Consider the following 16,508-nt stretch of genomic DNA (forward strand, 5'->3'; position numbering starts at 1 on the left):
CAGTGAGGTACAAGGTTAAGAGAATGCCGTGGGAAAAGATAAAGTTGTAGATCGTGTTTTTATGGGTTATATAACAGCAAGTGTGGAAATGAGTTTATATTCTTTATCAGAACTAAATAATGCTGACTCACTGGGCAAGAAATTAAAGGTCAAAATCCAACACATAGATAATATCCAGGGAAAACTGCATTTTACATGGATTAAAGACACAGTCTTTCTCAACAGATGTTTAAGAAATCACATGATTGTTTGTTACTTTTATTTAATATATTAAGTCATCTATTAATATGGTAGTAGCATTCAGAGCTACAAGATCCCTCCAGAGGTGCTGTATTTCAGAAATGTCACAGTTTAGGTTTGTTCTCTACTGACAAAATCTTTCCTTTTCATTTATATGAGTAACTCTATATGCATTTACAATTTTATATTCATTCTGAACAAGTAGGTTTAACCTTCCTTGAAATTTTAGTATGTAAGATTTTAAGATTAGGAAGTACCTTAGAAATCATCTAGTTTTACTGTTCCATTTTTCAAGTTAAAAGGAGTAGTAAAAAACTGTTTTAGGTATTACGCTACCCATAAAAAATTATTGGGTCAGTCAGAGGTATGATGTTAAGGTGACCAGATCCCACATCACTATGTGTTTAGAGTCCAGGACCCAGCAACTGGAAGAACACACTGGGCATATACATGTGTATCCGAGATCCCAAGAAAAGGACAGAGGAAAGGGCCATATAGTGTTTGAACACCCCCCTCTCAGGGATGCTTTCTCTCTCGTGAGTGCACATATCGGCGTCAGCCCGGGGGCTTGGGTCTGGCTGAATCATAATCAAGGGGATGCTGGTGAGGAAGAGAAAGAGGATGAGAAAGAGAAAGCCCTCCATCTTGCCAGGACCGGGGAATAGGAAAGAATGAGACAAAGACACAGAGTAGAAATGGACACAGGCAGCCTGAGCCTAGGTAGCCCAAGCAGCTCATGCCCTACTTGAGCCACTGCTTGAGCGGCTTGAGCCACCCAGACAAACTGGGCCTCTTTATTTATAGTACAAGGAGACATTACACATGTATGTTTCATGACACTTCATAGATTGGTTGCCAGGTTACAGGCAATAAGAAGCAATTAAAAAATCTATAAGGGCTTTGTAATACCGGGCCAGGTGTATCCCTTGGTGATAATCCCATCAAGAGAAAGTCTCATCTTCTTTTCTATTGCAGAGAACTAGCAGTTAGGTGTGGGGAAGGAGCTAAAGAACTTCTTAAGGAGTGCACCACCACACCCAGAGAAGGCTAAAGAAGCTTTCAGATGCAGAGCAGGGATTGGACTTTGCTAACTGGGGTCAAGATGTCTCTTGAAGTCCATCAGATGTGTCTGTTGAACTGCCCCTAGTAATTTCCACGCTTGCTCTGTCTGCAGCGATGGTCAAGGAAAGCACAAATTCCAAGGTTCTGCCAAACCCCAGAAGGACAGGTAGTGTTTGCTCAGAGGATGCCCCCACACCTCAGGTTCTCTCTCTAAACATGTCCCCACATGTGCACATATATATTATAGCATTTTAAAAAAAATATATCAATTATTTGGACTAAGTGGGAGGCCATTGATGGTTTGCCACTGAAGCTAATCCTACTGCACCAATAATTAACGAGGATTATGGAACAGTTTTTAGAAATTTCTTGTTTTTTACTGAGTTTTATGTTTTCTATAGTGTGTTTATAATTTTTAGGAATGTGGAACAAAAATTAGTGGTGGTGCTGGTGGGAGCGGGTGATGGAAAGAGTCTGCAAGTATCCAAATATACATAATACTTTAGTGCTCAACATTTCAGGGATTCGCTTTGAACTATAGATGACTACTTTCTTGTCTTCTTCTTTTTCTTTTTTTCTTCTTCACTTCACCGGAAAGATATTTTGCCTATTTTCTTCTGTTTCATATCCTGAGTTAATCTGAAAGAAGATTCTGATCTACATTTTTGGCTCTTTAACGACTAGATTTTTTTGATATAGTCTCAAGTGTTAGTTCTTTGATCTTCCACCGAAGCCTGCTACTCACAGAGGGAGTTATTGTGTATCCTGCCGTTTGGGGGAAAGTGTGCTTTGAATAACTCTACTTCTGTTCTATGTTACTGCTCAGATCTTTATCTTTTGTCCCTTAGTATTTTGTAAATCTGTTTCAGCTATAAAAAAAAAAGGAAAAAAATCTGTTTCAGCTCTTGCCAACATTACTTGCTGATAGCGTAAATACATTAAGGAAGATGTGTTTATGAATAATGGAGAGTGTCTTTCATTCATCTTTAGGAGCTTCATGATAAACAACCAATTTTCTTAATAGTTCATCTAAAACGTTTTGAAAAGACACATGAAAAGATTATAATAAGAGATTAAGGACCATCCCTCTCAAACAAAATCCAGAACCATGAAAAGTTTATCACTGGAAACAAGTCTCCATAAGGAAGTCCATTTTGAATCAAAAGACTCTAGATTTTGTTCTTGGAAATTCTCTTTTCCCATGGTGCTGGTGGTGAGGAAGAAGGTTCTTTTGTTTTTTCCTGACACTAAAAGTTCCTCTCAGTACAATTAAGTCAGGTTAGATATTCAAACTTTCACATAGAAAAGGAAATAAATATAGAAAACACAAGTTGTGTTATTTCAGGTAAAAAAAAAATGTGCAAATCTCCTTCAGGGCTAGAAATTGGCCTTATTTTCTACATCTCCACAGCACAGTTGCAACACAGTAGCTGTTTTATGCATCTTGAATGAATGAATAAGCAAATAAAGTACCTGAGTCATTGGGATAACATGCAGGTAGGCTCTTTGTTTTGAAGTTTCTGAACTCCAACTCTAAAAGACTGGACTAATTTTACAACCCCTTTGCTTTACTCCTTTGTTTCCAGCCTCTGCAGAAGTGAAGATCATCTGAAGACCTTGACCTTCCAATCATTTCCTGAACATGCAGGCAAGCCTGATCAACAGAGGCAGACCTCCTCTGCTGCCTAATGAGGCTCCAGGCTCTTGGACAAATGGTTGACACCTAGGATGTTTCCATCTGCTCCAAGTCATGTTTCATATTACTCCAGTGCTTTGCTTAAAAGTTTTGGGCAATTTTCTGCTTTTTGTAGGATGAAGTTCCAAATCCTTAACAAAGCTTACGATATTATTTTAATATTACTTAATATTTGTAGGAGACAGCAGTGCTGTTGCACTGAAGTCTGGTGATCTGTGAGACTGAGCCGTGTGGGTAGATTCTGTGTTCACGTCCAGAGACCTCCTTGAGTATGCTGGGCATTCGTGTGCCCATGATCCACGGCTGGCTGAACTAGGAGAGGTCCGCATTGTCAAGACCCTTTTCAGAGCCTTCCTCTCAGACTCTTTCTTTTTTACTCTGTCTCTCTTGGTCATGGAAGAAATAAATACATAAACTTAAAAACTTGAATATATATCTTAAAGCAGGTTTTACAACTAAAAAATCAAATAGTCAAATTAATTGCAAACTTAAGTGTAATGCTATCAATTTAATGGATTGCAACCAGCACATTTAAAAATAAAATGCAGTAGAATATAATGTTAGTGCATACTGCATGTAATGAAAACTAGTATTATTTCCTGAAACAACCAATTTTCTTAATAGTTCATCTAAAACGTTTTGAAAAGACACATGAAAAGATTATAATAAGAGATTAAGGACCATCCCTCTCAAACAAAATCCAGAACCATGAAAAGTTTATCACTGGAAACAAGTCTCCATAAGGAAGTCCATTTTGAATCAAAAGACTCTAGATTTTGTTCTTGGAAATTCTCTTTTCCCATGGTGCTGGTGGTGAGGAAGAAGGTTCTTTTGTTTTTTTCCTGACACTAAAAGTTCCTCTCAGTACAATTAAGTCAGGTTAGATATTCAAACTTTCACATAGAAAAGGAAATAAATATAGAAAACACAAGTTGTGTTATTTCAGGTAAAAAAAAAATGTGCAAATCTCCTTCAGGGCTAGAAATTGGCCTTATTTTCTACATCTCCACAGCACAGTTGCAACACAGTAGCTGTTTTATGCATCTTGAATGAATGAATAAGCAAATAAAGTACCTGAGTCATTGGGATAACATGCAGGTAGGCTCTTTGTTTTGAAGTTTCTGAACTCCAACTCTAAAAGACTGGACTAATTTTACGACCCCTTTGCTTTACTCCTTTGTTTCCAGCCTCTGCAGAAGTGAAGATCATCTGAAGACCTTGACCTTCCAATCATTTCCTGAACATGCAGGCAAGCCTGATCAACAGAGGCAGACCTCCTCTGCTGCCTAATGAGGCTCCAGGCTCTTGGACAAATGGTTGACACCTAGGATGTTTCCATCTGCTCCAAGTCATGTTTCATATTACTCCAGTGCTTTGCTTAAAAGTTTTGGGCAATTTTCTGCTTTTTGTAGGATGAAGTTCCAAATCCTTAACAAAGCTTACGATATTATTTTAATATTACTTAATATTTGTAGGAGACAGCAGTGCTGTTGCACTGAAGTCTGGTGATCTGTGAGACTGAGCCGTGTGGGTAGATTCTGTGTTCACGTCCAGAGACCTCCTTGAGTATGCTGGGCATTCGTGTGCCCATGATCCACGGCTGGCTGAACTAGGAGAGGTCCGCATTGTCAAGACCCTTTTCAGAGCCTTCCTCTCAGACTCTTTCTTTTTTACTCTGTCTCTCTTGGTCATGGAAGAAATAAATACATAAACTTAAAAACTTGAATATATATCTTAAAGCAGGTTTTACAACTAAAAAATCAAATAGTCAAATTAATTGCAAACTTAAGTGTAATGCTATCAATTTAATGGATTGCAACCAGCACATTTAAAAATAAAATGCAGTAGAATATAATGTTAGTGCATACTGCATGTAATGAAAACTAGTATTATTTCCTGAATTTTGTTCTATTGTGTTTACATGAAAATATGGTATATAGCAGTAGAAGTGTATCTTATATTAAATACAACATGATAAATATCATACCATATACATTATCTCAGTAAGTATTTGCTGGAAGTAATGAATAATTGCTGAAGCAATTATCCTTGAGAAATACCTGTCATAGGAATAGGCCTCGCAAGAGCAGATTTCCAAAAAGGAATAAGCAAAACTCATTCAAAGAAACAAGCTTCCCCGAAGAAACGCCAGCTCTGTTATTAGCACAGTACTTGTCAGGTGTCTTGTCACATCTGACTTGTTAAGGCTGTGATTCGATAGTGATGAGTTGGGTCCAACAGTGTTACAGTGAAAGTACTCAGTGAAGAGAATTATTATCAATATTGTGATTTCTAGGGAAAGTTCCAGGTTCAGAATCACAAGCACTTTTTGATTCTTTTATTTTTTTAGAAAGATTTTTGCTATAGGGCATGTATGCTCACCAGAAAGACGGAGACAGAGAGACAGAAAGCGAGAAATCACCCCCCAGGGGGGTGGCCAGGCCGCAATCTCTTCTTCTCCATTCTCCTCTCAGGATCTTGGGCACACATCCACACAAGCCTAGCGTGAGTTTAAGCCACCAGGCCCAGGACTTGAACCGTGGTCGACTACATGGGAGTCCAGCCACATAGCCATTACGCCAACTGCTGGTCCCAAGCACTTTTCAGTTCTTTACATCCTCTCACTTCATAGTGATACTGTAGAAGATCTACCTTTATATGTATTTTCCCCAGACTTCTCAGTGACATGATAAGGTTTACATTTTGCTCTATATTTCCTAAAATTATTGTGAACCAAAAGTCAGTCCATTAAAAAACAAAAAGAACAAAAAAAGACTTTGAGGTAAAAAGATAATTTAAATTTAGCTCTCACAAATTTAGATGATCTTCCAAGGGTTATAAAATAGCTTAATAGACCAACTTTTGCAATTTATTACAGGAGTTTCCAACTAATCAAATTTATCTATGAAAGCTGGTCAATGATTAAGAATACTCTTAAAAAAACTTACTTTAAAATTACATACTTGTTAGGGAGCACACAACTATATACAAAATTCACATGCATTGGTGACATTTAAGCTAACTACTGGCAGTGGGAAATAAAAAAAAAATGGAAAATAAATTAAAATATCCTCCCCATAGAGACCCAAGACTGCAATAGGTGATGAAAGATATTCCTGGCAAGTGATTTTTTCTGACAATCTACTATTAGCTCCAGTTTGAAAAACCCTACAAAATTAAGATACTGGATCAAATGGAGAGAGTCCTGACTCAAATCAGAAACCAAGGTCCAGGTCCAGCCCTCCAGAAGTCAGTGATACAGGCCAAGACAAGGGGAGGCACCGGGGGTCTCAGGCCGTCTGTGTGCCCATCTGGAACAATTGCTGTGGACTGGAAGGGTTTGCCTTTCAAGCCTTACAGTGTTTGTCTCCATGTGCTCTGTAGTCTCAATCTGCTCCATAGGTACTTAGTTGCCATTGAGGATAACCTGAATCAAATTCTAGATCTTTTTTTTTTTTTTTTTGAGAGGTTTTTGCTATAGGGCATGCGTACTCACCAGACAGAGAGAGACAAAGAGACAGAAAGTGAGAAATCACCCCCCAGGGGGGATGGCCACGCCATAATCCCTTCTCCTCCATTCTCCTCTTGGGATCTTGGGCACACATGCACACGCACCTGGCGTGGGTTTAAGCTACCGTGTCTGGGACTAGAACTGTGGTTGAATACATGGGAGTCTAGCGACATAGCCATTACGCTAACTGCTGGTCCCTCAAATTCTATACCTAGAGAGAGAAAATTAAACATTAACACAGGGTGTTCTACCTTAAAAATTAAATTATTGGGGTCAGAAAATGGCATAGCTGGACTCCCACATGGCAGACCGCAGTTTGAATCCTGTACCTGGTGATTTGAAACTCACACTGGCCTCATGTACCTGCCCAAGAACCCCGGAGGAGAATGGAGGAGAAGGGATAACAGTGTCGCCATCCGCCCTGGGGTGATTTCTCACTTTCCCTCTCACTGACTGCCTCTCTCTCTATCACACGTGCCCCAATGCAAAAAACACTAAAAAATTAAATTATTTTTCAGGCAAATGTTTAAGCACAAGCTGACAGGAATTTTCTCTAATCTATACAGTATAAATACACAAATGGATTCCCCACCCCCACACCAGATTGCAGATAAAGTCATTAATCATCAGCTCATATTGTTAAAAGGAACCAGGATTAGGCAGCTTTTAGCTTTCCCGGTAGCAACCTTTGTTTTAAAGTCAAGATTCATCCAGCTTTGGATTTTATTTGCTGGATCCATGCAGTAAGCATCGCATCAATGACACTGCATTTTTAGAAAGATAGGGAGGGGTAATCACATAAATTTAGCAACAGATGATAACAAGGGATAATTACTCAATGGTGAAATACTTTGTCTTGTAAAACTTTGAGTGAGTTCCTGTCAAAAGTGCTTCGTCATTATATATTGATTGGGTTCAAGGTGGTTTGAGGCTAAAGTTCACAAATAAGATACAAGTTATTCTTTAAAAGACTCCATTCCCCACCTCACCTGAATGTTTGGAGCGAGGATGGTATTACCATGTCTGTGTTTCCAAAGGAAAGCTTTTCAGCCTGAAGAGAAAGCTAAAGACATGTATGCATATTTAGTGGAAGGATTCTATGGTTTATCTATACTCATGTAGTACCATAAACTGTACAGAACAAGAGAAAATTATTTTAAGTTATACTTTATCGTATGTTTATTGAGCACCTACAGTGTTTTTGTTTTGTTTTGTTTTGTTTTTTTTAAGCACTGTGATTTAGAATTGTTTATAAGGGTAAGAAAATGCTGAAATAGGACAATTAAGTATCCTGGCAGTCTTGGCCCTTCTGATTCTTCCCCCCAGGGATAAACAAATCCCCTAAAACACAAATGTAGTTGTTGCTTCACTGCTAAGGTTCACGTCTGTTTAGAAGCTCCCAGTTGCCCTCTGGGTGATAAAATTCAAGTTCCTTAGCATGCCCTGTGAAACTTGCTTCCTTGTTGCAGGCCTGCTCACCTCTACTTTGCTGCCTGTAAATGTTGAGTTCCTCATTTGGCTTTATTTCCCTGAACAGAACTTCCTTTCTAGCGTCTGCGAATTAGAATGTGTTATTGTCTCTACCTATTAAGCCCTTCGTGTTTTTCTTTTGGTTCTTTCCTCTTTCCTTCATTTGTCTCCTTCTCTCTTTTCTTTCTCTTCTTTCTTTCTCTCTCTTCACTTGGTTAATCACGTCAGGTCTCATAAGTATAATTGTAATGTTATTTTAATATTAAAATTTTTTAAATAAATATGATAAATGTTTATTTTCAAAATAACTAGTATATCCAAAATAAACTCATAAAATACGATTTTATTCTCAGAAACTTTTTCAGATCCCTTGAGACTGAGGTCAGTTTGCTTCCTTCGGGCTTTCACAGCCTCCAATCACTTTCAAACATAGAACCGACCACGCTATGGTGTCTACAGACCTACCACATCTACTTAGCTATGACAGGAATGTGTCTTGCTAGCATTATATTCCCCCAAAGTAATATAGAATGGCTCAAAGTACAGTGCAGTCAATAAATAATTACTAAGTATATAAATAGTATGCATTGTGCTTCTAGAAAATTATACACACACACACACACACACACACACACACACACACAATTCCCTTTGCATTTCCTAACGAATTTGAAAACCAAATTGTTACAGTCACACTAAAGAGTTAATGACCAGGTAGCAGAATCTTGAAGTTTGTTCCAAGAGAGCTGTGGGCAGTAAATAACGGAATGATTTAGAAACTCTCAGGCAGTGGCATTGGCAGTTGTGAGGAGATTGTTTAACATAACTATGCAGAGTAAGTCCCTGTGAGAGTGTGACTATAAAAAGTAACTGTGCTTCCATTTTTAGGCACTTCTTCAGCAGAGCGTGGTGCCAGGTACATGCTGTCTCTTGCTTTCAGCCAGGGATAGAGTTACACCCTCTGCATTGCATTGCATTCCCTTGGTTATTTACATAATCCCTCTGACTGTGCCTATCAATTTACAGAGCAAAAGGAATCCCATCATGAGCACACTAAGTCATATACTTGGCTACATCACACAAATGTGTTTTACCTGGATTATGTCTGGCAGTTCAAGCCCCAAGAGATGATAATTTCATTGTACTTAACATAAAATCTTCCGTGTGTGTGTGTGTGTGTGTGTGTGTGTGTGTGTGTGTGTGTGTGGGAGAGGGGGTGGAGGGGTACCCAATGTGTGTGGAAATCAAGTCCATTAAGCCTAATCCATCCTTGATAACTTGTCTTCTTTCAACAACTTCTGAGTTCAGAACTGTATTCCCTCACAGGGTATTTACATTTTACCTATTATTAGCTTTTAAAAACTGTATCAAATCAAGATACATAGGATTTACCAAAAATATATCAAGAAAAGGCCTACTCCATAAGCAGAGAGACACAGAGTAAATATTGGCTGTAAACAATAAAACAATGAAGATGGTGCCCATAGTTCATTTATGGGTGCACAAAATTATAGGCTAACAAAAAGCACAACACAAATGTACTGGAATGTCTAAGAGTGTCAAGAGAATGGAATACTGTTCACTGGTGTGCTTTAGGCAAATATTCCAATATCAAAAGGAAGAAAAATAATAATATCTGAAGACATCAGTTCTATACAAGATTTTTTACTTCTCAAACAGAAGCTCTGAAACTAACTTCATGAAGATTTTGTTGAGCACTTTTAGACTTTCAGATGTTCCCATTTGTAGGTGACAGTTCTCAGAAATGGAAATTACCAAGTATAATCAGAGGTCCATTGTCTCCAATATGAGCTTCCAAGTCAAGAAATACTTAATAAAAATGATTCATTATTCACCGTATTCTAATTTTCTGCTTTATTAAAACCTGAATATCCACGCTGTCATTAATTTCTTCAATTTGCTAAAAGTCTTAGAGAAGTTCTGTTTCAAGTATTATCCAAATGAGTCCTGAAGGCAACTGCAAGAGGAGCTTGCTATTCACATCCATGTAAGGTCATAGGACACTGAATTTGAGCTGAGAGTCAGAGCACACATGTCCTAGGTTGGCTCTGTCTGTCTGTATGACCTGGAGCAATTCTGCATTGTCTTTGACTATGCCAGTGGTTCCCAAACTTAGAATCTCCTGGAGGACTTAAACTACATATTGCTGCTTTCCATTTCCAGAGTTTATAATTAAGTAGGTTGGGGTGGGACCCAAGAATCTGGACTTCTTAATGAGTTCCTGGATATTGTTAACGCTTCTGTTATAGAGCATATATTGAGAACCAGGGCATTAGAAGCATCTCCCAATCTGCTTCTCTTTAAGAGGGAAGCAGAGAGGTTCTAACGAATGCAGCCTAGCAGAGTGTGTTCTGGTCTTTAGGTGATAATGTGGAAGTAGTGGGAATGGAGTCAGGAAAGCAGGGAGGAGGAAGCACATATTTGGACCCAACTTCCAACACCCTCAGTTCATTTTAGCAAAAAAAGAGATGGGAAGTGAATTGCTACCTAGGCAAGACACTCATAAAGTCTAGGGAAGAGGATACAACGGGCCAGAAAATTCCAAACACTTCTTTCACTCTCTATCTCTGTTCTTGACTATGCTATATCTAGAAGTCCAAATATCTAAAATTATAAATAAAGGGGCCAAGCTGACCTATAGTAGGAATATAAAGTTCTTTCCTTGCCTAGTAAGTAGCAACTCTTTTCAGTTTTGTAGTCAAAGAAGAAGAAGGCTGGATGCATTTTTAAACAAAGAGTGCAAAGGTTTATTCTGCTCTAACCAGAATGTGTTTAAATTAAAATATGAGTTTACAAGTTCTTTGTAATACATATAAAGAGATTCACATTTATATGGCTAAATATGGCATTATGCGTTTATGAAAATAATTTTCCAGTAGGAGCACCATAATATGAAAAAGATTTAGCTAGCTCATAAACTTGTGAGGAACATCAGAGCTGAGCTTGCTTTTTATACATTGGCATCCACATTCCAACTTTAATTATTGTCATTAAGTAAAACTATGTGAAATGATTTTTTTTATGCCTTAAGTGACGCGTTACTTATTAAAAACGGCATTATACACAATAAAACTCCAGTATAAAATGGTTAGGTGTATGAACAGACTTCCTGCAATGGGATTTGTCTTGTAAAAGCTATTTTCTTTTAAAGAGATGAGACCGCATGCTTTTCTTATTTGCAATCATTTTCTACACAGAACACTCCTTTGTTACTGAAATGCACTGCCTCTTCACAGAGTTACCAGACAGTTCAGCTATTTATAGTGAAATTATAGCTGAAATTGCTGAAATAAATATTAAAATATCTCCTTATTCCGAGGACATCATGAACAGGAACATAACAAGACATCTGCTCTCTCTGAAGGCAACTGCATAAACATTCTCTGTCATTTCCATGGGAGGGAGAACAATTTGTGAACCTAGAATCACTTGGTGACATTTACCCATTGAAGTCATTCAAGTGCACAGCAAGTCAAACCAGACACAAAGTTGCCTATAACTGAAAAAATTTTACACACTGAAAAGAAAAATAATATATTACAATTTTAATAATTAATTGACACCCCTTTAGATATTTTCTCATTGACTGGCCTTCGGTAGGAAAATTCATATAAAACATCCAGACAATGAAGGCTTATAGTTTGAATTTTTTCAGAACACAATTTGTTTCCTCCACAACTTTCAGAGGCTGTATGTGCTCACCAGAGAGAGGGGGAAGAAAATAGACAAAGCACTTCCTAATGGGGCGTGGTCCTACTACAGTCCCTTCTCTATTTCGTCTGCATTTTGGGCACACATGGACACATGCGTGGCATATTTCAAGTAGCCAGAAACAAGAGTCAAAGAGTAGTCAGTCATTTGGAATCTGGCTCCAATAACTACCAGGCCATGAGGCCAACCTAGTACATACTTTTAAAACAACATTTTTAAAGAAAATGATATTACATGGTTTTCAGGACCAGAAGATGCCATAAGAGTTACATTGCTGGACTCCCACAGTTCGAGTCCTAGACCTGATGCTTAAAGTTCATGCCAAGCGTGTGTGCATGTGTGCCCAAAGTCTTGAGAGGATATTGGAGAAGAAGGGATTGCAGCATGGCCATCTCCCCCTTAGGGAATGATTTCTAGCTTTCTCTCTCTCTTCTCTCTGCTGGAGCAATTGCATAGGCTCTATAGCAAAAATCTCAAAAAATTATACAGTTTCTGTTACAAAAACTCAGTCTTTTTTTAAATCTCAGCAGAGAGTCAAACACAAAGAATTTATTTCAAAATATTTTTATAAAAAAATAAGATGTAGACAACTTCTGAGTAAAATCATAATGAAACAATTTAATTTCTGTAACATTTGTTAGATACACAAGTTTAGCATATATCGTACATATGAAATTAATGCAAATTTCATTATAAATTAAGTGGAAGCACATCAAAAATTTGAATGATATATATCCATTTACTTGGAGAGGGGAATGTTATTATAATAGATTCCATTTTGTGTGTGACTAAGGTTGTAAAAATAATATAATAGGACAAATCTCTAAGGCTTTTTCCACTTATTAAAATAATAAAGCTTATCTTTAAAGGGTGAGCATTCACCAGAATATATTGGCAGAATATAAAAGTAGAAAAAATAGTGCAATATAACTTGCAACAAACATTGATTGATTTAATTTTATTTATTTATTATTATTTTTAAAAATGCTATAGGGCATGTGTGCTCACTAGAGAGAGAGAAGGAAAGTGAGAAAGCAAGCCACTAGGACCAGGACTCGAATTGTGGTCAGCCATGTGAAAGTCCAGTGGTCTAACCACCACACCACCTGCTGGCCCCCATTGATTTCTTTTTAAAGCTTCTTGTGTCTTTGAAACTCTCCTGTTGTTTCAGTGACCAGGAAAGTGAGTGTGCAGTGCGAATATTATTGTACCATAAGTTAATTTTCTAGGTGGCAACTTAAAAAAAAGAAAACAATATAAATCTTCAAACTGGTCTTTTCCAAATTGTTCCTCTACATCAAGAAGCCACTCTTACTAAGAATAAATTGAGCTGAGGTTTCTCCTTTCTTACCGGAAAGTAAAAATACACAAATCTCATCAACACACAAAGAGATACTTTATTTTATTTTTCTACTGAGGCAACATTTGGGTTTTTCATATTTCAAACAGAAATTTATAAATGTGACTACTAGAGATATCAGTCATTGTACAACAAAGAGATGAAAATCAACAGAGTAAGCTAATAAGCAAGTATAAAAAAACATTATTTCAACAATGTAGGCATTCATTATTGTACAAAATCCTTTATATACACATGCATTTTACTGTAATATTTTTTATACTTAGTTAATAAATTTCTTATCTGAATATCAATTTTTAAAAGTTTGTTATATTTTTCGGGTGCTGTGCTTTTTAAAAACTTTGAAGCAGTTCTGATGGTGAAAACATGTTTTAGCTTTTTTATAGTAGCTCTATAACCTAACAATGTTGTCCAAATAGTAGCCGCAGGCCACATGTGATTACTAAGCACATACGTGAACTGTAAAGCATGAATAGGAGGTGATTTTTTGAAATCTTACTTTAAAAAATGTTAAACAGGCTTGGAACAGCTTCCACAACTGTAAATTTTATGACATCTGAATACAGTTGAAATAATTCTGATGAAAACTTGGAACCATCAGATTGGAATTTACTTTCAGTGTAAGATACACACTGGATTTCAAATATTTATGAAAAATCCAAAAGAAAAAGAGGAAGTGTTGCTTTTTATTTGTTCACATGCTGCATTAATATTATTTTGGATCTGTGGGGTTATATAAACTATATCATTGATTGGGGCCAGCTGGTGATGTGGTGATTAAGGCACCAGACTCCCACATGGCTGACTATGATTTGAACCCTGGACCTGGCAACTTGGAAGATACACCAGGTGTGTGTGTATGTGTGTGAATGCTTAAAATCTTAGGAGGAAAACAGAAAGGATTGTGGCATGGTCATCCCTCCTGAGGGGTGATTTCTCACCTTCCCTCTTTCTCTTCCTCTGTCTCTCACCTGGGAGTGCATGCGCCCTCTGGCTAAAACCAAAACAACAACAACAACAACAACAACAACAACAAAAAAACAAAACCAAGTCAATGATATGTATATTTGGAGCATGTACTCACATGTTTCCAGCATTATCTTCCAAGTCTCCAGGTCTGAGACTCAAACCAAGCACTTGACCATGTAGGATCCAGCTACCTTAACCACCATGCCACCTGGCTGGCCCTATTATTAAAGTAAATAATATTTATTTTTAAAATCCACTGTTTAATTTTTTTAGTGGTTACAAAAATATTTAAATGACATACACTGTTCACCTTATATTTTGGACAACATTGATCAATAATACATTGTATTTAACAACTAAAATTCACCAATCTTTGCAGTTTATGATCTCTCTGGCCAATTATATATTTTTTGAGCCTATTCATTAAAAGCAACCAAAAATTAAAGGTTTTTTCTTTTTTCTTTTTTTTTTATAGCCAAAACTAATCCAACTCTACTCAGAGTGTAAGTTCCTCTTTATTTGTGAGACCATTTCCATTGTTTGCGAAGTGTTCAGAGCCCAGGTTAGGTTCATTTAATTTAGTAAACCTGAGTTCATAATATTTATGTTTGGTTTCAATTCCACAGCGCATGGTTGTAAAGGTTGCTCACTACGGAAGGAGTTCTGACTACAAAACTCAACATGTACTCCACAAACCAAGCCTTGGTCCTGCAAGCATCTGAATTTGTCTGGAGCAAGGGGATCCTTATTTTTGATTGACACAAGACAGTATACAGGCTAGCTAACTGCAAGTTCCCATCAACGTGCAATATCACAGTGTGCCATATTAGGAAAAACGTCTTTAGAATATTGTTTCTGCTTAAATCACCCAGCTAGAGTGTGCTCATCTTTCTAAGTGTAAAGCAATGAGAGTTCCGGTGTGACCTTACATCTGTCAAAGGCTTTATTATTCTTCCAACTTTCACATTCATTTTATCAGTGTTCTCATAGTAATACTACGAGATAAGTAAAGCAGATACATTATCCTTGTTTTACAGTCAAGAAACTATAGTTGAATGTCCTTTTTGAATTGCTATAAAACTCAGAATTATCACATTTCCCTCTAGCAAGTAAAATTATAACTCTTGTAACTTGTGAGACAGTCCCAAAGACACACACGTGACAAGTAAAAATGAATAGAAAAGTTATAGGCTAAGGACAGACCAAGCTGCATGGCTTACTGAATTTTGGTTTACAACAACAAATATTTAATCGTGTTTTAATATTTACTGTATATTTTAAACAAGCCAACAGTTAGTGGCAGTTAGTGTCTCCACTGTAAAAATCTAACTTACTGATTACAATGACTACTTCTGAGTACACTATCTGTGTGAGCCTATGAAAACAGGTTCTGCCTTGAAAACGCTCCTGGAAATAACAGCTACTTTTGAGAAGCAACTTTGCATTGTAGCCAATTAAAATCTATTTTTTTGGTTAATAATAAACAATGTTTTCATGCTATGAATTTTATTTAAAGATAAGAAAAAGCAACTTAGCTAGTGCTTTCATGAATCTAGAGGGCTCTGAGGAGATAGCTTCAAGATAATTCCTTAATATCCCTTTTGGAAGAGTATTAGTAGTTCCTTATTCAATGTAGATTTCTTAAGTAGCTGACATTTATTTTGTTTCCTACCACCTGATCTTTGTACCTTAAAATCTGTTTTTCATTTGTTTTACATTTATTCATGTTGTAATGGCTCCCAGTGATTTTCAATTAGAATTTTCTTGAGGAGTGAGTTTTGAGATTTTTCTTCATATACAGTGAGTATTGTTGGTATTTATGCATGTTAGAAATCTCCATCTGCTAAACATTAATGACTCATTCACACTGATTATGTTCTTAACAGTTACTAATTTTTAACCATTAAACCAGAGGTTTATAGTTCACCTGAATACAATAAACAGCATCTTTATTTAATTGCATTAAATATCATGCCACTTTTGATGTTTTTGTAAACAATATATTTGTGCATTGAAATTCAGACCAAGCCTCAAAAACATAGATTATGAAGGACATAATTTCTTACCTTTATAGCAAAAGTCGGCTTCCCAAATCTATAGTCAAAAGCAAAGTTCCCTTTTGGGCTATGAAATCATACTTCGACTGTAGATTGTCAGAGTTTGCATGTAAATGGGTCACAAGGGTTTTATAGTTATTTCATTCTCATGTTTATCAAACTATTGCGGACATCAAGAGAAAATATTCCGGCACATGCTTTATCCGCACTGACTTGAAGGGGAATTTTAACAAAACATGACAAAAAGTGAATTTATTTTAAAAGTAAAAATGTTGAATTCATCCACAACTATCACACAAAGTACTCATTCCTTAAGTCATGTAATAGACATTGTCATTTTGACAAGTAGAACGTTTCTCTTCTTCCATCACCTTTCAATTAATCAGATTGTGAATGGGGGGTAAGGGAAAG

This window comes from Tupaia chinensis, unplaced genomic scaffold, assembly GCF_000334495.1.
Source record: "Tupaia chinensis unplaced genomic scaffold, TupChi_1.0 Scaffold146052_1, whole genome shotgun sequence".
In the NCBI taxonomy this organism is placed as follows: Eukaryota; Metazoa; Chordata; class Mammalia; order Scandentia; family Tupaiidae; genus Tupaia; species Tupaia belangeri.